Source organism: Ambystoma mexicanum, chromosome 3q (genome assembly GCF_040938575.1).
Source record: "Ambystoma mexicanum isolate Mex_15411 chromosome 3q, UKY_AmexF1_1, whole genome shotgun sequence".
Taxonomy (NCBI): domain Eukaryota; kingdom Metazoa; phylum Chordata; class Amphibia; order Caudata; family Ambystomatidae; genus Ambystoma; species Ambystoma mexicanum.
In genome coordinates, this window is record NC_090926.1 from 771,853,904 (window position 1) to 771,877,566 (window position 23,663).

Consider the following 23,663-nt stretch of genomic DNA (forward strand, 5'->3'; position numbering starts at 1 on the left):
GAGTGACCAGGGGAGAAGTGGCTGGCTGATGCCCCCTCACCTGGTGGTCCCAGTGGGGGGGAGGGGATGGGGCGCAGCTGGTTTGCGGGCTCAGGGTGCAGTGGAACGCAGCAGTGTCAAATCTGGGGCTGAAAAGAAGCCCCTTAGGATGTGGAGAACATAGATCTCTGCCTCGTCCTGTGGGGATTGTTGACACCACACTCTCACCACCCTGCCCGGGCCCTCGACCACGGGAAGGATTTCGTTTTTCCCATCCCACCCACCCTTATTATGTTGGAGGAGTGGATAGCTATTACAGGTGAGGGAGGATCATGGGGACACTGAGGTTCCTTTCCGGAGGATTCCGGAGCTGGAATGGAGCACAGCTACCAGAAGATCCTGGCGGGGGAGGTAGGGTCGCAGGACCGGGAGGCAGCTGGGCCTGGTGGAAAAGGTGGCTACCTTCCGGTAATGCCTCACGCCTCCCGTGAAGGGGTTGGTGGGGTGTGGATATGTCCTCATCACCATGCGCCGCCCCTGGTGGGCGGGGAGCCATGGCCCACCTGGACCATTTGCAGTAGTAGTGTTAAAAATGCACAATAAGTATTATGATTATGTTGGGGGCATGGATTGCCGTTATGTCGTGAGGAGCCTCCGATATGAGCTCCCAAGCGTGATCCTACGTCCTACCTTTGCTTAAGTGAAGATTGTACACTATACAGTGTCAGAAAGTGCTGCGAGTCGCCTGCTGAATTCTTGTGCTGATCCGTGCCTCCTTCAACGAGATATCTAGGGAACTTTCACCACCAAGATACCCAACATGGTGGCTGCGGATCCCCCGCCGGCCAGTGTATGACGTGGCCACTGCTACGTGTGCACTGGAGTGGAGGATTGCAGCGAAGCCATCCGGCGGCCCGCTGCTGCTGTGGGACCCTGCATCAAGCTGGGGTGAGCTGCAGCCCTGTGTGAGCCTGCTTTTGGATTGGGACGCCTGCTGTTGCTGATCGGGTGGTTGTGCGTCGAGCTGGGATACCGCCTGGAGTGCATTACACCTGCTTAGGCTGCACTCTGATGGAGAGAAGCGATTGGGACGCTGCTGCCTTCCCGGATCGTGGTGGGGCACTGCTTGTGCTGCTGCAGTGCACCCAGGAAGGGCAGGCCTCCTGGGCCTGTGCTGGGCCTGGCCTTAAGTAATGGGCCTTGTTGCACACACCAGCGCTACTGCAGTTTGATAACGCGCCTCCTGGGATGATGATGGTCGATGCACTGGGCAGCGGATACATGGACGCCAGGTACACGGGTGTATGACTGGTAGCTGGGACACTGGCTCCTTGTGTCTCTCCACACCTACCTGAAACTCTTAGACCTTTATGCACAGCTGGTCTCGAAAGAAGGAGGATAGGGGAGGCTGATTGATGTAGCGCTCGCTGAAACAAAGGGATTATTAGACCAATTTGGCCCTGCAATTGAAACCATCCCGATAGAGGAACTACACTGGTTGCCGCTGTGGGTCAACTGGCCAGGTTTCAGCCCATGCTTTTGATCATATGGCAATAACAGCTAACACTGGTGGCTAATTTTATTTGGCAGGGAATCGAAAATCCCAGTAATCGTCGGAGGCAAGCACCCTTAGAAGGCAGCGCAGCACCAGCGCCTGCAGGGAGACAGGGAGACGCTTGAACACATACCCCTGATAGGAATGAACGAAGTGCAAGTATATTAATATAAGACATATGCCTGCACAGCTCTGAAGGTACAGGTGTAATAGGGACAACAGCACAAACCCAACTTGATGTATCTTGGGAAGCAGCTGGGAAGCACACATATGTGCCCAGGACTGGGGTCGGGGAGTGACTGGTCTAGCCTGCAGCACCAGATGAAAAGGAGCCTCCACGCAAGCAGACAGACAACTAAATTAAAAAGTGGCCCTGAATAAGAAATCACTTGCAGAACATTGAGTGCCGGCAGAGCAGCAGCCAAAAATACATGCCTGACCACCACAAAAAGGGGGCGCTACTGCAGCAGGTGGGATGCGTGGAATACTCCTGCCATCCATGCAGGTGCCCAGGACTGGGGTCAGGGAGTGACTGGCTTAGCCTGCAGCGCTGGATGAAAAAAAGGGGTCCCAATGTAAGCTAGACAGACAGCAATCAACCTAGGAGTGGCCCCGCATAAGAAATACCTTGCAGAACACCGAGCTCATAGAGGACTGCACCATAAAATACACACCTAACCCCCCACAAATGGAGGGCACCACTGCAGCAGGTGGGACACACAGAACGCTCACGTCATAGACGTAGGCCTCCAGATTGATGATCCAAATGCTGGATAAGGCACGCAAGAGCAAATGCAGGCAGACGATGATGGACGCATATGCCCGGAAAGAAGATAATGAGGCTACCACATCAGTGGCTAATTGCAATGGTACACAGAACCCACAGGTCAACCCGCAAGAAGAAGGCCCGCTCCTGGCAGCAATAGCAGCGCTGAAAACAGCACTGGAACACAAGATAGATGTGGTAATTGTGGATGTGTGGCTGCTGCGCCAGGATGTCCACGAGCTAGCTGACCGACTGGGCACCACGAAAGGGAGAGTACAGGAGAACACCACAAACATAGCCAGCACATGAACTCAGATGACGGACGTATTGGAAACAGTGCGGGCACTTGAACATCGTGTGGAGGACGCTGAAGAAAGAGCCAGAAGAAACAACATTAGAATACTGGGCCTCCCAGAAGGGGAATAAGACAGAGATCTGACGAGCTGCGTGGAGAACCTCTTGTTGCAGGAGATAGGGCTTGGCACACTGACCCAAGGATTCACAGCTGAAACGGCACATAGATCCCTGGCCAAGAGACGGCCGCCCAGAGTGCTCCCAAGGCCTGTGATAGTGAGACTTGGGATGACCCAAACAAAAGTAAAGAATGAAGTTCACTGAAGTTCACTAATAGCAATGGACTGTAATGACCTTGATCAGTTTTGTAAAAAAAATAAAAAAATAATACATTTGAAGGATCGGGAAAGGATTTTGACTTTCTCGAGGGAGGGAGGCACGACTACAAGAAATTCCTCCAGCCTGGCAATATATCCAGACTACACGGCGCAGGTGCAAAAACAAAGGGCACTGTTTGGAAGGATTGAGGAGAGGATAAAAGAAGGGTCAACTTAAGATATATGTTGATATACCCGAGAAAGCTAAAAGTTCTGCACAATGGCAGATCATACTTTTTTAGAAACACGCAGGAGAAACGTTCTTGGATGGACGAGCATGGACTTCCACAGCTGCCAGGCAGGACAACAACGGACCTTGTAGCGTAATTACTGCAGCAGAGCGACACGAAATCCAGGAGCTATCTGCGATACAAACGGACAAACACAAATTACGTAAACTGATATATTGAATTTGGGAGTCTCACATAAGAGACGTGCATCAACGTCCAGAAGACTGCCTCTACGGCGGCTACCGGACACCCCTCACCTAGGAATCAAATGCCCATCGGAAGGCATTAAGCGGCTTCACATCACCCAAGGAATGGGAAGGGGAGGAGGGTGCGGGAGAAGTTATGCGGCTAGGCAGTTATCCAAAGTTTGCAGTAGGTTATTGTTTGTTCTATATTTCTGGAGTTGAGGGGGTTGGACGGTCGACCAGGACAAATGGCTGGCTGGGATGGGTTGTGGGGGTTAGTAATGGACTAAACTGTGACAAATGTGTGGTAACAGGATGCGACAGATGTGTGAGCAGTGTGGAAATGCCTGGATGTAGAACTGAGGGGGTGACCATTAATACCCTACTGGGCATCAGACACACCAGGGCAGTGGGACGGGCAAAGCCCTGGGTAATTACCCACGATGGGTATTAATGGTCTCGGAGTACTCACCTGGAATGTCTGGGAACTGAACAACTACATTAGGAGGCTACAGGTACATGAATATTTGAAAAGAATGGGAATACAAATAGCATTACTACAAGAAACGCACCTCACAGCGGACAAGCAAGCCGTGATAGCTAGGAAATGGGGAGGGAAACTGTATGGTTCAACATTCTCTGTATACGCAAGAGGGGTTCTGGTGTGGAGAGCCACCTCAGTCCCCTTCCATCTGTTGGAATTCAAAAAGGATGAGGACGGCAGGATGGTGGTGGTGCATGGCTTGCTGGAACACGGGGATGTATGCTTCATAAACACTTATGCCCGAACCATGACACAACAGAGTTCTTACAGTCACTCTATCCAAACATAGCAACCTACAGAGGGGTGACGTGGGTGTGCGGTTTTAATGGCACACTTAACCCTAAACTAGATAGGTCTGATGAGAAGCATGGTAAGCCAGCACCACCAGCAAAATTACTGGGAGCCCTACTGAAAGACCTACAGCTGGTAGACGTTTAGAGGGAGAAACATGGACGGGCATGGGGATACTCACACTATTCGGCTCCCCACAGAACGCACACTCAAATAGAGTATATCTTCACGGAAGTGAAAACCCTGGGAGAGTTTGGGGGCACAGAATATAAGGCTAGGGTGCTGTTGGACAATGTACTGCTAATGGCGACTTGGCAGGTGATTGCACCGAGAGCGCCGATACCCACATGGAGAATGAGAGCACAGGCCCTACATGACGACACCTTTAAGGCGCATTTCAGAGATTAAATAGAAGAGTACTTTGACACCAACATGGGTAATGTGGCGAAAGTAGGAACACTGGGGGAAGCTTTTAAGGTTGTTATAAGACGGCGGGAGATAAGCAAAATGGGTGGCCTGAGGGCGGACGTATAGAGATCCCAGGGGGGCTTGGAAAATGACACAGCACCGGAGGAAGGCATGAATGCGGGAGGGGACAGGGGGGAGGCAAGATTGCTGGAGCTGCGCCAAAAGTGCATATCTGAATGGGAAAGGCTGGAGAAACTAGACTATGCGAAGTACACCCAAAAGATACATGCAGAAGGGGATAAGCCAGGGCGATTGCTAGCCTGGCTACGTAAACGAGAGGAAGGAAAGGGGACAATAAATAGCATTATGGATGAAGATGAAAGGTAGTCAGGATTCAAGGGGAGATCAACAATAGATTCTCCAGATTCTATGAATCCTGATACACAAAGGATGCCAAAGACCATGACATAGACATTAGAGAGCCCCTTGGTCAAATAGACCTACCAAGACATGAGAACGAGCAGGTGGCTGCTCTGAACACACCCCTCACGTTAGACGAAATTGAGTGCTGTAATAGATGAGCTACCGACCGCGAAAACACTTGGACCGGAGTGGATCCCCGGGGAATTTTCTAAGGCATACAAAGATGTTCTGGCGCCAAAGCTCTTGGGAGTCTTCACAGACGCATACGAGGTATGAATACTGCCCAGCAGACTTGGAGACTCTGCAATTGTACACATACTCAAACCAGGGAAGTCCCCACAGACCTCACGGCTCATACAGGCCACTCTCTATGATGAACCAAGATAGTAGAATCCTAGCGGCGGTACTGGTGAACAAACTCAAGAGAGTGATAGGAAGCTTGATTCACTCAGACCAAACCGGGTACGTCCTGGGGCGCTGCACCTCATGGAATTTATGTAGACTACATCACGTAATAGACAGCATGAACCACCTAAACGGAGACTACGCATTGGCCTCCCTAGATGCAGTGAAGGACTCTGACTCGGTCCGGTGGGACTGGCTACTGGGGACTCTGGAGTGGTTTGGGATTGGCAATGACTTCATGAGGTGGGTGAGACTGATGTACACAGCACCCAGGGCAAAGCTGAGAATGGGGAAATAGATCTCAGGAGCGTGGGAGGTACAGAAAGGCACTAAACAGGGATGTCCGCTGTCGCCAATGCTGTACATCCTTGCACTGGAGCCACTGGTGGCCTTCCTTAGAACAGAGTGTTTCTGTACACAGACAACATGCTACTGTATGTCAACCAACCTGTGGATAACTTACCGTCTACTAGACATAGTGGACCAGTTTGCTAGGCTCTCTGGTATTGGAATAAATAGGTATAAATCTAGTCTGTTCCCATGTGGAGGGCTGAGGGGCCTAGCTAAAGAACAATTGCCAGACCTGGGGGTGGGGTGGGCGGAGAAAACCTTCAGATACCTGGGAGAGAACGTATAGCAAGACCCTACCTCTACACATATAGATAACATGCAGAAGGCCTTGGAGGGGGTGGAGAGCTCCATGAGATTCGGGGAGAAAGTCCCTCTGTGGGTACCGGGCAGGGCAGCATTATTTAAAGTGTTGGCAGTGGCAGGATGAGGATATTCAACTTTGAGTTGTATTATTTGGCGGGACAGCTGCAATGTTTAGCAAAGTAACCCTGGATACCCTGCTACTGCAGCCAATGCTGGAACTCGACTAATTGAAGGAAAAGGAAGTATTATGGGTGGAAGACTTGAGGCTACTGAGACTCTCTGGGTTATTGAACCTCGGCAGGAACCTGTGGAAAAGAGCATGGAGACTTCTAGCGACTCTAGACCCATATTCTAAGTATATTCCTATAACCGGGATAATGGGAACACAACTAGGCATAGTGAAAAAGTTAAGTAGGCATTTGGAAAGCAAAGGGGTAGCCATGGTAGGCAACCTACTTGAGAACCTAAAGGTGCTGGAATTTACAGCCCTGGCGAGCGAATATGTTATGCACAAGGGGCAGTACTTGACAAACTTGGGCATGATAGGCAGAATTGACAGTAGAAGGCCGGGCAAAAGGGAAGGAAGGGAATCCAACACTGTACTTGACACATTGTACGATGTGTCGGAAGGACATGCAGTCTCAAGGATCTATGACCTATTCCTAGATGGGCTGGACACTGGGGATTTGGAGGTATGCAGGGAGTGGGAACGGGATGTGGAAAGGGACTTTACAGACTCTGAATGGCAGAGAGTACAGAGAGTACTGCTCTATACTAAAAAAGTCTCTAGAAATGCGAGATTTAAACTCAGCCAAATATATGTGATGCATAGGACGTACCTAACCCCGCACAGGATGTCACGTATATGGAGGAAAGAACACTGATCATGTCTTCCCAACGTGCAAAATATTGATAGTGGTTTTCTGGCAGAGTGTTGCTGAAAAGGTGAAGGGAGGAAGGATCCAGGTGCATGCAGGGCCCCCAGAGTTTTTTTCTGTTGGGACTGTTCCTGAGGGGCATGTGCAGGCTGCTTATCTCTCCAAAATTAAGGACTTGATCTGCATCCTGGCTAAACGCAGAATAGCAATGGCCTGAAATCTTCTGAGGGAACCAGGGTGGAGGCCAGGTGGGCAGATCTGAGACCTTGGCCATTGGCTGAGACATGGGTGTGACATAGGGCGCTGCAGAAAGGAATGCATGAGGGGAGTGAGGGAATGAACTGGCACAGAGGTTGGTTGATGCAGTGAACACTGAGAACTCTGAAACAGGACCGAGGAGCGGCAACTAGCTAGGGCAATTGGAACTGACAATCATGTTGTGACAGATGAATGGAACCGAAGCATGCGCACATACTACGCTGGGAGAACATCAGAATACTGAATTAGAATGTGCAGAGAAAGCCGTTATAAATGTCACATTACAGCCATACAATTTCCATTTGAGAACATGCTCAAGAATGCATTGTCACAGAAGAAACTGTTGTGTGTTTGTTAAACTAAAATAAAAAATGGTTTTAAAAGAAAAGGTATTGTGATTGTGTTTTTAAGAAATTCATACTTTTGGTGTTGACTTGATTTATGCTTTCTGTGGAATAGAAAAGGTGTCCGGTATGGCATCCAAAGTAATAGTACATGTCACGTGCGTTCACTCTTCCCCTGAGTATGCCCCCTGCTCAACCCACTGCCAGGAGAATGGGGTGAAGGGCCTTCAAAGAGCCTTTATCAACTGAGAGTCTGTGCTTACACTCCACTTTGCTCCACTATGCTCTGATTCATGTGTGTTGCTGCTACTTTGTCTGTTTAAGTATTAAGGGATCCCTGAGGTTGTTCCAGATCACCCATGTGGGGTTACATCATTCTAAGCAAGCAGTCACTGATGTAAAGCATATCCAGTGGTATAACAGATGCAGGGACTGTGTCACATTCCTGCCCTTCACAGGTATTGCGCCAAACAGTGCTCCTAAACTACATCCATTAAAAAAGGGCGACGCGTGTTTCCCCGTGCATCATGGATAATGTAGTCTGAGGTGAAACTCTAGTAGCAGCCGCGTATTGTGGTTGCCACTTACTTGACGTGCTACACATGTTTCGAATGCACCACGGTTCATGAGGCATTCAGTGCGTGAGCTTTATGGCCGCACCTTTGGGTGTATTGATATTCATTTGTGTTGCTGTCCTGAGTATACAGAGCATATTGCGTGTTGGGAGTCACCTGCCATGGTCATCCGGCAGGCGCCCCTGGGCGCTATCTCTGCTAGCGCCGTGCAGTCCCACTATGTGTGGGGGTGGGGGCCTGCCATGGACATCCGGCATGGCCCCGGGTGCCAGGGCCTCTGGCACCCTGGCGTGGGGTCACAGCCTGCCAGGCCTCTGACCGAGGGGACCTCGACTGCCATCCTGGCATGCGAGTCCCTCAGTGTCTGGGCGTGCAGGCCTGCGCCTCCACGTGTAGGCCTGGGGCCTACATGGATAATGAGACACGGACTCAGTCGTTCCTCTTTGGGAGTCTGCAGCCGCTCTGACTCACGTGCCTGCAGGGGCTCCTTTTATTAGCTTGGGCCATGACACAGTCATGGCCCATCTTAAAGGGGCCATACACGTGAGGAAAACACATCCCCTTAAAGGGGCAATGCACACAGGAGGGTCCCACCTAACACTCCTCCTTTTTCATAATGAACAAACAAACAGTGGCGAAACATACAGGCATCCCACCTGTTACAAAACAACAGAATACTTTTCGGTTTAGAACTTGTGGGGTAGGCAAATAATAAGATATGCCACCGCCACATACCTAGCTTGCTCAAACAATTAAAGACCTAACATATATTAACCCATTTCTAAACACACTCAACAAGTGACGTCGTGGCAGGTGAGCTCCCAGAGGAACACAGGCAGTTCTACCACAGTTTGCAAAACCCTTTATTAACCTGGGGCTCGGAACGGTCAATATACAAACAACCGCCATGATTGGCGGCTGGCATTACATGCACACCTTGCAACGGCAGGATCACGGCCTCACCTTATCATTCTTTACTGAGACCACTTAAAAGCATGTGGTTAATATGCAGGTTCACAGCACTGAAACGCATATTTACTGAGTCCTCTTCAAACGATGATGGAATTACAGGACACCAGTCCATCTTCCATCCGCGTCCATTTGTGAGTCACCTCCCCGTGACCAGGTCCATGGATGGCGTAATTCAAAACCGGCAAAGCCGCGCCTGTCAGAGAACGCCAGGGGCCACATCGGCATAGACCCTTGATGTTATGGGCCGTCCATGCAGGAGTCCCTTCCCCCCAGGTCCTCGTCCCTTGATGGTACAGTCCACGGCTGGCAAAACCGCACCTGACCAGCGGCCACATCGGCATATCCTCCTTATGTTTAGAGCAGGGTAGCGAGACGCTGATCACAGGGCGTCCAGGCTGCTCCTGATGCTGTTGATGGGGACGGTGCTGCAGGTAGGGCCCGGGATGACAGGACATCGCTCACCCCACCCTTCTCGCGATGCTCCCCCAGTCAGGAGTGTCTTTTTCCCCCAGGGGTACAGGAGGGCACACAAGCACTCATGATGAGCTGCACCCCATCCCTGCTCGCTGCACTGCTTCGAGGTGTTGGTTCGGTCCTCACGACGGCATGGCATGCAGGGCAGCACCAGTGGTAGGCAGTTCTGGAACCTTTGTGGCTCGGTGTCTAGGACACCCGTGGGGCAGACACGGTGACTGTGGTGCTATATTGTTGGTGCCACCGTGATGCCACATTTAAGCGACACACGGCTGTCTTGGGGGTGCACAGTTCCTTCCCTGCACCTTCTCTTCTCCAGACAAAGGCACGCACCCATGGTAGCAGGGCACTCGTGACGGGGCGATGCTGGTAACGTGGCGTTGAGAGTGGTGGGGGCAGCCCACCACATATTTATTCAGCTCCTCTTGCATGGAGGCATGGATCACTTCCTTGTCAGCCCCGCTGGGCTGGGCTCTTTAAAGGGCCTTCTACTTTCCAGGGCTCTGGCGCCGGAGCGCTGTTGCGAGTCACCGCCTCACGGCCTGGGGTCTTCATGATCTTCCTGCGGTGTAGGTTGCAGCCTGGTTGTCATGCTCACCTCCTGCACCGCTGTATGCCCCGGGATGATGCCGGGGGGCTCCGGCGGTACCACGTCACCTGACAGGTATAGAATTGTGCAGGATACATATGGTAGTGGGGCCCCGTTGACCCACCAATGACGCCATCTCGACATCTCCTCCACACCCCAGGCAGGGGAAAGGCATCTCGCAGGGGAGGGCACACCTCTGTCCTCCATGATTGTGTGGCCACCAGACCGCAGTGCAGATTACCCCCACAGGGGCGGCACTTCTTTCACGGCTCCATGTCAGAGCCAGTCCTTATGTGGCCCGCCGGGTGATATTAGCAGGCCGGCAGGGCCACCAGCTCCTTGATCCTCAGATGGTCTAGTAGGGGACTTTGGTGGGAGGGTGTCGAGACAGTCTGCAGGGCTGGCCATGAGCCCTCCTTGTCAGGGTGACCTATTTGACTTCCATTGCTTCCCCTTTGGCTTTCCTGGTGGCACTGTGCAGGGAGGTGATCACCGGTGTAGTGCACAGCACTTCACAGCATTACTTATGTTCTCAGAGTTCCATTAGGTACCTTTGCGTTTAACTTTGAAGCATCTCACCGCCACTGGGGGCCCAGAATCACTACTGGGGCTGCATATTCTGAGTGGTTGGAGCATGTTACCTGCCCTCAATCATTACCAGCTAGGCCTGGGATCGCAGGAGGGCCCTCACTTCACGGCCCGCCTGTTCCAATGGCAGGCGTAGCAGTCGTCACCACTGGCGCCCCAGGATCACACTGGGGGCGCCGGCATCCATCGTGCCCACACGTGTGGGCCTCTATTTTCCTGCTCTAGACAGGAGCCTGTCTCCATCATCCCGCCCAGCAGCCCGGGACCTCCCGCAGTCGCTTTCTGTTCCTTCATGGGGGCGGAGGAGGCGGGTCAAGCACGGCCTCCCTTTTCGCAGCAGATGCCACTCATGATCTTCTTCGCTGGGGGCCGGGGCACGCACAGCCTCCCCTTTTGTCAGGCATGGGGAACGCCACCGGGGCACAGTGAGGGCTCCGGGCAGCATAACTTTGCTGCTGAAGCCCCCCCCCACCTCCCTACCAGCAGTTGGCCCCAGATCACGATATGGGAGTGGCAGCAGTCCATCCCTCCGCTCCGGTGGAGGCGCCGGGGCAGCCGGCGCTCACCCGAGGCGTAGTCTGGGTGTTTTCGTGCATCTTCCTGTTCGCAGTGGCCGACGGGCCGGCCTCCTCCCTGCACGCAGCTAGTGCTGCAGGGAGCCGCTCTTGGATCCCCACACACACAGCGGGTGTCATGGGGACAGGCCACGCTGCGGATCTTCACCCTGGCCGCACGAGCACCCTCTTTTATGAGGACCGCGGCCAGGAGCACGGGACCGCCATCAGGGCGCTGGGATGGCACCCCTTTCTCTTCCCCACGGGACCAGGGCAAACAAAGGCCTCAGTGTGCGGCGGATGCCGCAGGGGAGCGGAGCGTCACTCTCCCTTCTTCACGGCGTCGGCCGCTCACCTCTGCAGCAGGGGAATGGAGCTTCACACTCCCCTCTGGTGTCGGGAGATGCTGCACCAGTGGGGTGGGCCGATGAGGGCCTCAGGGGAGACAAACATCCCGGCCGCACGAGCACCCCCTCTCAGAGGGCCGCGGCCGGGGATAATCCAGGGCGGGGCTCTCACTTCTTCTCTCCTCTCCCCACAAGGCCAGGGGAGCGTACCGCCCTCCGCGGCGGACATCGCCGGGGGAAAAGAAGCATCGCCCTCTCCCCGCGGGCGCCTCCTTTTCTTTGCGGCCGCCACCGCTCATGTTCTTCTCCTTGCGGCGGAACGCCGCTAGTCGTGTGCCCCACCGCAGGGCAGCCCGGGCCTACACCGCCCTCGCCACGGCAGTGAGGCGCAGGCCACGCTGGATCCGCGGTGGGGTCGGATGCTCCTCCTCCCACCACATAACGGCAGCAGGGGGGGGAGGCGCGCGGATTCATGTTCCTCGTCGCCATTGTTGGGAGTCGCCTGCCATGGTCATCCGGCAGGCGCCCCTGGGCGCTATCTCTGCTAGCGCCGTGCAGTCCCACTATGTGTGGGGGTGGGGGCCTGCCATGGACATCCGGCATGGCCCCGGGTGCCAGGGCCTCTGGCACCCTGGCGTGGGGTCACAGCCTGCCAGGCCTCTGACCGAGGGGACCTCGACTGCCATCCTGGCATGCGAGTCCCTCAGTGTCTGGGCGTGCAGGCCTGCGCCTCCACGTGTAGGCCTGGGGCCTACATGGATAATGAGACACGGACTCAGTCGTTCCTCTTTGGGAGTCTGCAGCCGCTCTGACTCACGTGCCTGCAGGGGCTCCTTTTATTAGCTTGGGCCATGACATAGTCATGGCCCATCTTAAAGGGGCCATACACGTGAGGAAAACACATCCCCTTAAAGGGGCAATGCACACAGGAGGGTCCCACCTAACATTGCGTGTGTGTATTTCGCATAATCCTGCTTTCCTCGCTGCTTACAGACAAATCCATTGCCGTGAAGATATGTGTCTATATACCGTGAACCGCAATTAATGTACCTGCTCAGTGTGAGTAACACTGTGGCGGTGGTCGGTGCCTGCTTAACGCTGTGCGTATTGTAATGTCCTGTTTCTATCTTTGCTATAGGAAAGAGGACCCTGTCTCCTTTCTATTGTTATGTTTTGTGGGTTGAAGCCCATGTGTTGCTATGGGCGGTGTTTCTGCATGTGCGCCAGTTCGCACTTCACTCCGTGATTTATTGCATCCTGTTGGATTATTGCTGTATCATTGCTGTGCATGAACGTGCCTTTGAAGCATTACAATGGCGACAAGGACATTTCTTGACTGAGCGGAGTTGTTCGAAAGTGCCATCCCTCCAAGAGAGTGAACGTGAAACTTCCAGCTGCCCAATCCGCTAATTGCGGAGCCTCATTCAACCACCCACGCCGTGCTCCAGCTCACAACACCTCAGCTGCTCTCCTCCCTACCAAGCAACACAATGCTACTTAGTCAGCAGCAAGAGCACCCAGCTGCCCAGCCAAGTTCTGCACCAAATCTTTGGAGGCACATCTGATTCAAATTACAAGGTGAGCGTTTACCTCCTACTGAGGCCCCGCCACCATATCTGGTAATGAGGTGGATAGCAACTCACAAAGCCCACACTCCAGCTCCACTTCCACATCCAGAGATGAAGGCAGTCATGATTCATTACAGCTACAGGCCATGCAGCATTTTGATATTTCGGACACCAATAGCCTGGCGCCCAGATGGGCCAGGTGGCTCACAGAGCTACATATCTATATTGATGCGACAGGCATCCGTGAAGAATGCCGTTTGCGAGAAATCTTAATGCATTCACTAGGCCTGGCAGTAAGAGACACTGGGCCTCATTGCAACTCTGGCAGTAGCCATGCCGGCAAAACCAGCACGGCTGCCGCCGGAGTTGCATTTTTACTGGCACCCGCGAATGGGCAAGAACTGGGTCATGCCAAGTTTGGTGGACCTGGTAATTGCCCATTCACCGGTGCCGGCAATAAGGGACTCCCCATCCCCATTCGACCCCATAGGGCTGAATGGAATGGGATATCATTCAGAATGGTGCCGGTGCATCTGACGTGCTGTGCTCGCGGGTGCCGCTCTTTCCGCCAGGCCAGACCTGGCGGGCTGACAGGCGCCCGCGAGCACAGCTCATAGTATGGCGGTCCGGGAACTATGGTACCGGCATGCTTACTGGTACCGTAGTTCCCGGACCGACATGCTTGTCATGAGGCCCACTGTATTTGAGATGCCAGAAAACAACCCTGAAACATTTCAAGGTGTAATTGACTCGCTAAATAACTGCTAAGAAACGTGGATTATGAGACATATTTTCCACGCGACCACGCAGGATAAAGGTGAAAATATGGATAATTTTGTAATGAGAGTACTATGATTTCGACCGATACTCAACGGAAGAAGCACTCAAATCGCAAGCCATTGCATGCTGTAAGTCTCCTAAATTCCACAAGAAATTGCTTCAAAAGAGTAGAACCTTGGATGAAATTCTACAGCTAGCGAGGGCACATTACGATCTGTCTCTGCAAAAAGAATCACTTAGCAATATTGAAATAACGCAATCTGCATCACCAGCAGCCTTGTGCCCCATCCGCACGTCAGACAATACAACAGAGCAGAAAAAGTGTTACAGATGCGGGTACAAGTTCCCACAAGTCGGCCCGTGCCCAGCGGTAGGTCATCATTGTGATAAATGCGGGGGTGAAAACCACTTCCAATCGGTTTGTAAAAACATCACATTCTTTCAGTCAGCGGAGACCAGCAGAGACGCCAGGAAACAAGATGGCCGTCACTCAAGGTGGGAAAGTCCACGACCCAACACGTGGAGATCTCCTCCAGCCAGCAGACGCAGATCACACAACAGATCACGTTAATCGTCATGCAAAGACAGATGGCGGGAGGAGAGGGGAGACCACTCCAGTCGATACAGAAGTACTGCTGTGGGTATGATTGCCCATGAACTGTTTGCCTTTTGGTCTACGAAATCTTCATCATTCAGACTATTCCTGATCGCATCTGTGATCTGAATCCAGTATTGTACACATACGTTTAAACATGCTACATTATCCCTTCCCTGTTTTCACATGTGTACATGTTTAAGTTACTTTCCCCTTCAAATCTGTATGTTAGGTGGCATTGAAATGCTCAAATAATTCTGCCGGGGTTGTGCCTGATCTAATTGTTGGTTGGTGCTCATTATCTGGAGTCAGCAACTCTGTTTTGTGTTAATCCTGTATTCAGTAACACCCCCACACAGGAAGACTATTGCTTCGGGTGAAACCTTTTTCCCCATTTAAAATGACAGTGTATTAATTGATTTATTTCTCAGTAAAGCGCCATGTCTCCAAACTATTAATAGCCCCCCTCCCCGCACCCCGCATGTTCTTTAATTATGTTTCCTCCGGTTCACTGTACGTCTTTCCCACGTTAAATTAAGTTTTGTCCTCTAATGCAGTCGAACAAAGGTTGATTTTGCCGTTGTTCTCCATTTTTAATTAAATTCAGATTGAAATATTGTGTAACCAATGGCCATTTGGCTGACTGACGGGACTCAGGGTGCAGAACCGTGCAATTCTCTATTTTTGTGCGTGCCTTTCCTTAATGTCAAGTAGTGTCGAGCACTCTCTGTTCTTGGCACGGTCCCAGAGCCCGGGTTATTATATTCCTAGTGTAATCCATGCCTTTTCCATTTCAGTATACTGCCTCCAGCAGGAAGTCCTCGTTCATTAGTGGGTGGCAATGGCCGAATGCTACGCCTGCTTTTTGTCCTTCTGTGTGGTTACTAATCCATTCGTCTCTGCATGTTTGGACTCTGCACCAGTGTATAACGTCTGTGAGTCATATCTAGTTCAGGAGTCTAGCAAAGAGCTCTCACTTCTGCTGCATGTCACTTTGAACTTGATATGGCCGTTCCTTCAGGTAAACTCCACTTCCAAGCTCGTGAGAATATCACCCTGGATTGTTGAAGTAGACCTGCAAAGCTTTTTACGTCCATGCCAGGCACATGGACTCTTCCTCAAAGAGGGGTTGGGGCCCTCGTATGTACTGTATTTTGTGAATGTTTGCGTGTTGGGTGAAGGGCACAAGAGCCGGAAGGCGTCCATACTTTACCCCTCCCGTGATCTTAAACGTCATACTTCTGTGGCCCGCACAGGAGCCAACCAAGGTGCGCTAGGCATTGCTCAGACAGCGCTGCTGGCCTGTGCCCTTCATCTGACATTGGATCTGGTGACGTGGAATGTGGGACCCCGAAGATCACTGGCGTGGGGAGGGGGTATAGTTGGCAGGCGACAAAATGTAGAGTTGCATGTAGTAAAGAACTTCATTGCCTCACAATTTGAACCTAACCTACTTGCCTTACTAACCAGGAGAGAGGCAGCGGTGGGGGCGCCTCAAGCGGCTGCCAGTTCCTCCATACAACTTGGTAATGGACTTGAAAAGCGACATGGAAAAAGTTGGGAGTCAGACAGTTTTGCTTCTGCACCCTTGGGCCAACAAAAGAGATTAACGCCCACATTATTTGGTCTTGCCTGCTTTGATCACTGCATCATCCTAATTTCTGCACCAGTTCATGGAAAAATGCAGAAGAAGAAACCTCTATTGTGGAATTATAACTCATGTTATGAATGGAGTACCAACAGGGACGTCATTTAGGGGTCGCCAGAGGTCGACCTCTGAGGTTTGTTTTTTTCTTTTTGTATTGCAAGCTCCTGGGCTGTGGCCAGCACCATGTTGCGCTTTACTTCTGGAGTGGCTGGCTTTCTTGTTCAGGCCCCTTAAAAAAAAAGAAGAAAAATAAGAACAGGAGTGCCACAAGTCTAACACTTTCAGCACTGACCCTAAATAAGAAAGAATAGGAATACCAAATAATGTGTCTTTCTGGAATTCTATACAATAATTGCTTTGCTAGAATCATTAAAGATTTATTTCAGACACACTTGAGGGGGTGAGTCCCTGATTTAGTCTGTTCTTAAACACCTCAACTCAGCCTTTCATCCTTCTGAGGTCGATAAATGAGTACCAACACAGGTTGGGTGATATTGGGTGTATATTTTTTCCAAATAAAGCGCTTAAGCGTAAGTGCTATATAATATCACATCATTATCATTTGGTCATGGACGTCTGCTTGCAATCACAGTAATTTGGTAATATGGGCCTATACACACTGATCTTGACAATACATATGGTGATCCATTCTTGTATGAAATGTACATCACATTATAGTGATATCATAACCATATTTTAGGAACAATGCTATGTGATGCCGCTTCCTGTTTTGTCAACGGGCGAAAGGTCGTGTTCCATGGCTTCCCGCGATATCTCTTCGGGGTGGGGTCAAAAGACATAATTTCCTGTGATGTCATCAGGGGTCACTTATGCTACCCTTGGCCTTTTGGTGAAATGACATCCCTGAGTAGCAAGCGAGAGCTAAGGAGTGCAGAAAACGGTCCAACAGATCCCCAATACTCAGATTATGGCTGTAGAATCCACCTCCACTTTCATATATCTTGTGGTTAGCTTTGCTTGCATAGTCCCAAAAAGCCACTCAAATCTCAGAAAAGATGCAACATGTTGGCCTTACTGGGGGCTCATGAGAAATCAAAAAAAGCCAGAGTTCTGGGGCGAGGCTCCGATTCACTGAGAGCCTCGGGAGGCAGTGTCCATGGATGCAACAGCTACAGAAATGACCTGCACCTCTTCCTGAATGACATTGCATGGGAGACACTTGGCAATATTGTGGAACTGACACCCTTAGACTCGCAGGTGGCATAGGCTGAAGAATGAATTGGTGACATTGTGAACTATACTTGTAGCAGAGCTACAATATTTCGGTTTTGGCCAATAAAGTTGAGAATCTACAAGCACGATACACTACCCTTACATGCAAATGAGGAAGAGGCAGAAGACAGATTGCAGCAGAACTGCGTCCAGATGTGCAGGATTCTGAAACGCATAACAGGTGCTGAATTGATTTCGTTTGCCCAAGACCTGCTCCACAGCTTGCTCAAATTATTGGATGAGGTGACTATATCACTGGACAGAACACATCGGGTCTAGTCCAAGCTACAGCAGCAAAAGCAGAATGGCTGGACCCATGATGTCCTTACTCGGGGGAAAGAACGAATAATGGAAGCCTCACATCATCAAGCAGAAATAGCACCGAAAGATGCTTGAATCAAGCTTTTTCAAGACCTGGCAGACACTACCCTCTCCAAAAGAAAGGCCTTACGTGAAGTGACAACTTGGCTACGTGCGAAATGTGGTTTTCTATGCTCCTTGAATTTCAGATTTGAGGGTCGACATTGTTCCATCTACTCAGTGGATAAAGAGTTCCCTCTGCTACACGAGAGACCACATTAGACCCTTGACAACATGAGGACCGCGCCACATTGTGAGAGAACAGATCTACACACTGGCCTAAGGTTGGGAGGCCCAGCAGGAGGACGCACATCAATGAAGGGTGGCCAAGGTTCTCCAGGGAAATGTCTTGACATGAATAGGAGAGCAGGTCAATGCTAATATCCAATTTCCATTGGAAGGAACTAAATACACAGGAGTGGAGGGGTTGGGCTGTGGTGTTATTGAACCTAAGGTCATTTGGCAGTTCACGGGCAATGGGGCGAAACCCTGGAGATGGCGGGGACTCTCCTTATACTAGATAAAACCCGATGGTTGTCCGGTTAATATTCCTATTGGTCCTTATTATGCTCCTTCTGTCTGATATCATTATACACTTTTAACTTTGTACGACATAAACATGTCCAGTTGCAGTAATGTTGGAGGTGTGGGGGTACCCAAAGCCTTATAGAAATGACCCCTATGTTTACCAGTTGGTTCTATGATCCATTTTTGGGGCTGGGGAGGGTCTAAAGAGTGTGAGATTGAGGGAATTGAAAGGTTGGCTGTTACTGTTAAGGAGGGCAGGGGAGAATGAGTATTTTAAAGAGTGGGCTAGAAGTTCTAATAATCACTTTAAATGTTCAGGGCCTGAAAAGGGATTCTATTTTGAAACTATCACTGGATTTAGAACCATTGGTTGCTGTGCTTCAGGAAATTCATCACTGCTACAAAAATAAATTCAGGCTACATGTCCTTTGCAATATCTTTTTTCCAGTGTAGAGAACCGGGACGGGATATTTATCCTATTGCTAGGGTATCACGTTCTGATTGATCGACATCCGAAAAGACCACCAAGGGAGACACCTACTAGTGAATGGTTGCTTAGTTGGTCATCTCATGCCTCTTTGTTCAATGCACGCTCCAATGAAAAACAAGATGTTTTCCTCACTCGGCTTCTGCCAAGGGTTGCAGCTTTTATAGAGAGTGAGATATTGATGGGTGCAGATTACAACTTGGTTCTAAATCCAACTGCAGACAAATCCCTTCTCCCATTCCCATCTGATTTTGGGGATGATACGGACCTGGCAAGAGCCACTCTTACATGAGCTAGAATTAACAGAAGCATGGTGTCTCCCTCATCGAGGCTACGCATATAATATATTCTTCTCCCAATTACAAGGGGATTTCTCCAGGATCAACTTACTTCTCATTTCTACTACTCGCATACCATACATACCCAAGAGAGATACAAATCTGTATGTCATCGGATCATTCCCCAGTCTCGGCTTCACTAAAGGTGATCAGAGCAACCTACTTCTAAACTTTCTTTCCGGAGGCTATAGGATCCTATTGCTAGAGATCTCAAAGTATGACAGAAAACAGCGACAGCAATCACTATCTCTTTCAATTCACATTCTTCCTCGCAGGTGAGCACGGTGGTTGTTTGGGGTGGATACAGGGCAGTATATGAAGAGCAGAGAAAGATTGAGATCGCGTCTGGAGAAAGAAGTTCAGGAAAAGGAGCAAGAACATAAATTAAAGGTATCCCTGAAAGCACAGAGAGCTCTGAAAATTGCTAGAGCCAAATTGGGAGCTCATTTGAGGGAAAGGAATTCCCAATCCCGATTGAGGACCACACACATTTCCGATTCTCAAGCAGACAAAGCTAATAGATTATTAGCTTACAAGTTACAAAGTCTTGAATTAAACATTGAATTATTTGCTTAAAGTATGAAGAGGATGCAATGAAATATGAATAATAGGAAAAAGGAAAATCACTGAAAAATTGCTTCACTTTGCTTATGTCTAAAGATGGTCTAGAACGAGATAAGCGGCAATTCTATTTCGATTCGATATCTCTTCCTCAATTTTGGGAGGAAAAACGCTGTGTAGACACAGAAAATTGTTCCCACCCAGCATGATTTGATAAACCCTAATTATTCATGGGCTATTAATAATGTACCTGGGCTATGCCTCATAGAACATATTACTGAGCAACCTTCTAGATCCCCTCAGGTATGAAGGTAGCAACATAATATAAATGATGCACATCTCATCAGGCCTATTAGAAATCAAAGAACCAATATTATGACTTGATATTTCAAAATATGGTTTTAATCAAAATGAAGAATCACATAAATTATACAAGCTATAGAATGTGAAATTAAATAAAATCACATTAATTGATGCAAGATGCAACAGACAACAAACCACAGACAACGTTTATGGCACATACAATCAATTAGTAAAGCAAACATAACATAGACTTGAAATGAATAGCCCCCCAGATCTCATACTGGGTGGGATAAAGCAAGAGTCACTATTGACATATATTTATTGTTTATTTATTTTTGCATTTATATAGCACACACAAACCCCCAGGCATCAGGGTGCTTGTGGAAACCAGTTACTTGGGCCCGTAGGCAAGAAGAGTGCAAGTTCAAAAAACATGATGAAATCAGGTCTTGGAATCATAATCAGCACATACAAGTCACATAGCTCAGAGAAGTTACATATGGTTGATGGAAATTCAGTGGCGTAGAGTTACAGAGTGGGTGCATGGATTAGGGGGGGGTCAACCATCATGGTAGAGTTTATGCAAACAACCAGGTTTTGAGGGCTCTGCGAAAGGCCCCGTAGGATTCTTCCACTCTCAGAGTCGGTGGGATAGAGTTCCATTGTTTTGTGGCCATGACAGGGAATCTGGAGCCTCCAGCTCTAGCGCGTTTGAATTTGGGTTGCACCAGTCTGTGAGCGTATGGCGTTCTAGTTGGCCTATTCGTTTGGTGCATAACAATTTATTGGGGCAGATACGGAGGGGCTGATTTTGAGATGCATCTGTGTGTGATGATAAGTTTCTTGAATGGGATTATTTGATGGCTAGGCAGCCAATGTACTGCTTTACAGGCATCAGATATCTGTTTGTTTCTAGGTAGGTTCAAGGCAGCTTGCAAGGCATTATTTTGAATAGTCTAAAGTTTACGTATATTGTGTGAGGATGTGCCATCGAAAAGGGCGTTGCAATAGTCAAGGCTGGCACCTACTACTGCCCGGGCGATCATCAGGCAGCTAACCGCTGAGAGATAAGGTCTGGTGGCATTGAGGAGTTTGGTGGAGTATGCTGCTGAGGAGGATATGGCATTTACTTGGCGGAATAGAGAGAGGGTGGCGTCTAAATAGACTAGACTAGAGTTTTTACGGCATGTGAGACCAAGACCTTGGTACCATCAATGTTGAAGGCTGGGTAATCTGGGTTAAGTTGTTTTAGCACAGAATGGGGCCCAATTAGGAGAAGTTCTGTCTTTTCGTCATTAAGGCAGAGGCCATGGGTGCCCATCCAGGCTTGGATGGTGGCATATGTGGAGTTAAGCAGGGCGGCATCATTGGTGTAAGTGCCAGAGAGGGGAGGAGAATTTGGGTATCGTCAACGTAGTTGGTATATACAATGCCCCGAGAGTCCAGGAGGTCAAAAGGAAGCTTAGTGAAGATGTTGTAAAGTGTAGGAGATACGCATGACCCTTGGGGAACTCCACAATTGACAGGGGCCGGGGCCGCACAAGAAAACTTTCATAACTCTACCTTCTAGGAAGGAGGTTATCCATGATGCAGCTTCTGGGGAGAAGGCAGCTGCTGAAGTGAGGTGATGACATAGTATGTTGTGGTCGACTGAGTCGAAAGCTGCGGACAGGTCTAAAAGGCGCAGAAGTGCAGGCTTACCCTTGTGTCTGATCTCGTCCATTTGGTTCTTGAGATCGAGGAGCGCTGACTCAGTGCTGTGGCCCAGGCGGAACCCCAACTTACAGACACCTAGGATGTGGTTTTATTCTAAATGATGTTGGATCTGGATATATGCTGCTCCGTCAAGTATTGTCAGTAGAAATGGTACTGTGGTGATGGGTCGTCTTTAAGGCTAGATGGGACCTTGCCTGTTGCGAAAGAGGCATTGATGAATTTGGTGATGATTGGGGCTAGTGTTTCCGCACAGTCTTTGATGAGTGGGGCAGGGCATCATCTGGAGGGATTAAGGCTTTTCAGGATGTTCAGGGTATCCTGGGTGCATATTTTATTAAAGCTGAACCGCGGGGTGTCAGGGGTGTCGAGTGTAGTGACGTGGTTGGCTGGGGTGTCCTGGCAGGAGTGTTTAAGGCTGGTTTGTTTGGCGAGTATTTTTTTCTGTAGCATGGCAATTTTATGTAACATAGCATTCTGTATGCTGGTACAACAGGCATAGTCTTTATTATGGGTGGAGACTTGGGGGACTGGGGTTTCCAGTTCTCTGAGGATTGTGAATAGTTCTCGCATGTCTGTGTTGGCAGCGGCTATTCTGGTGTTGAAGATGGAGGCTTTGGCGTTAATGATGGCTTGTTTGTATTTTTTAGCCAGGCTGGTGAATTTCTGTTTGAAAAAGTTGGTGGGGTGTTTTTCCAGGACGATTCTGCAGATCTTTTTTTAGTTCTGAGGCCTGCAAGCTCCTGGGAGTACCAGAAGTAAGCGTGAGTTGTAGGATTCACTTTTTTGGGGCCTAGAGGGGCAATAGTGTCAATAGCAGCAGTTAGTGTGCTGGTGTAAAGATCAGATAAGATTTGTGAATCTGATGCGTTAAGGGATTCGGGTTTGGAAGCATCAAGGAGAGGTAATAGATTCTCTTTATTGAGTTTTCTGGGGCTGCGGGCCAGTGACGGGGATAGCTGCTTGGCGGGGGTTTGGTGTGCACAGAAAGAGGGATGGAGAAGGCAATGATGTGATGGTCAGACCAGGAACAGGGAGTGTTGGATTCAATAGAGATATTGCAGTTGAGGTCTGCTAGCCAGTCAAGAGGTTGTCCTTTAATGTGTGTAGGGTTGTTGATGCGTTGACAGAAGCCTAGGGCAGTTAGTGAGTTGGAAAGAGAGGTGGCATGTAGGTCAGTAGGATCATTGAGGCTGAGATTAATATCACCTAGGAGGGTCACTTGTGAGGAGAGCTTTATGTTGTGGCCTAATGTCTGGACAAGGTCTTCCTTGAAGGACTTTATGGCACCCGGTGGGCGATAGACAATATGGATAGTAATGGTATTGGTAGGGATTGTGGTCAATTTTAGTGAGAGGATGTCACAGGGTTCGTTAAGAGAAGTGTTGAGTTGCCTAATGTGTATGTGGTCTTTGGCTATGAAGGTGGTTCCACTACCTCTGGAGTTAGGTCTATCGCTCCTGAAGATAGTGTAGCCTGGGGGGATGGCTAGTGATAAGGCCGGGCCTGAGGCTGTGTGTTGCCATGTTTCTGTGATTGCTAGGGTATCAAGGTTGTTCACTGAAAGAAGGTCATGGAAGTCCAAAGCGTAAGCAGGAAGAGAGCGTGCATTGATCAGGGCCAGGTTGCGAGCAGGTTTGGTGCAGTTGTTAGTCCCTAGGTCTGATTTAGGCAAGGCCAAGGTAATGAGGGTAGAGGGGTTGGTAGACAAATTGGTGGCAGTAATAGTTTTGATCAGAGGGTGTACCCTTGGTGATGACGCAGCATGGGGGGCAGTGTCTAAGCTAGTCAGGCTGGTATCTGAATATATAGTGGTTGGATATCTATCGGCAGTGTGGAGAGGGGATGCATAAGGTATG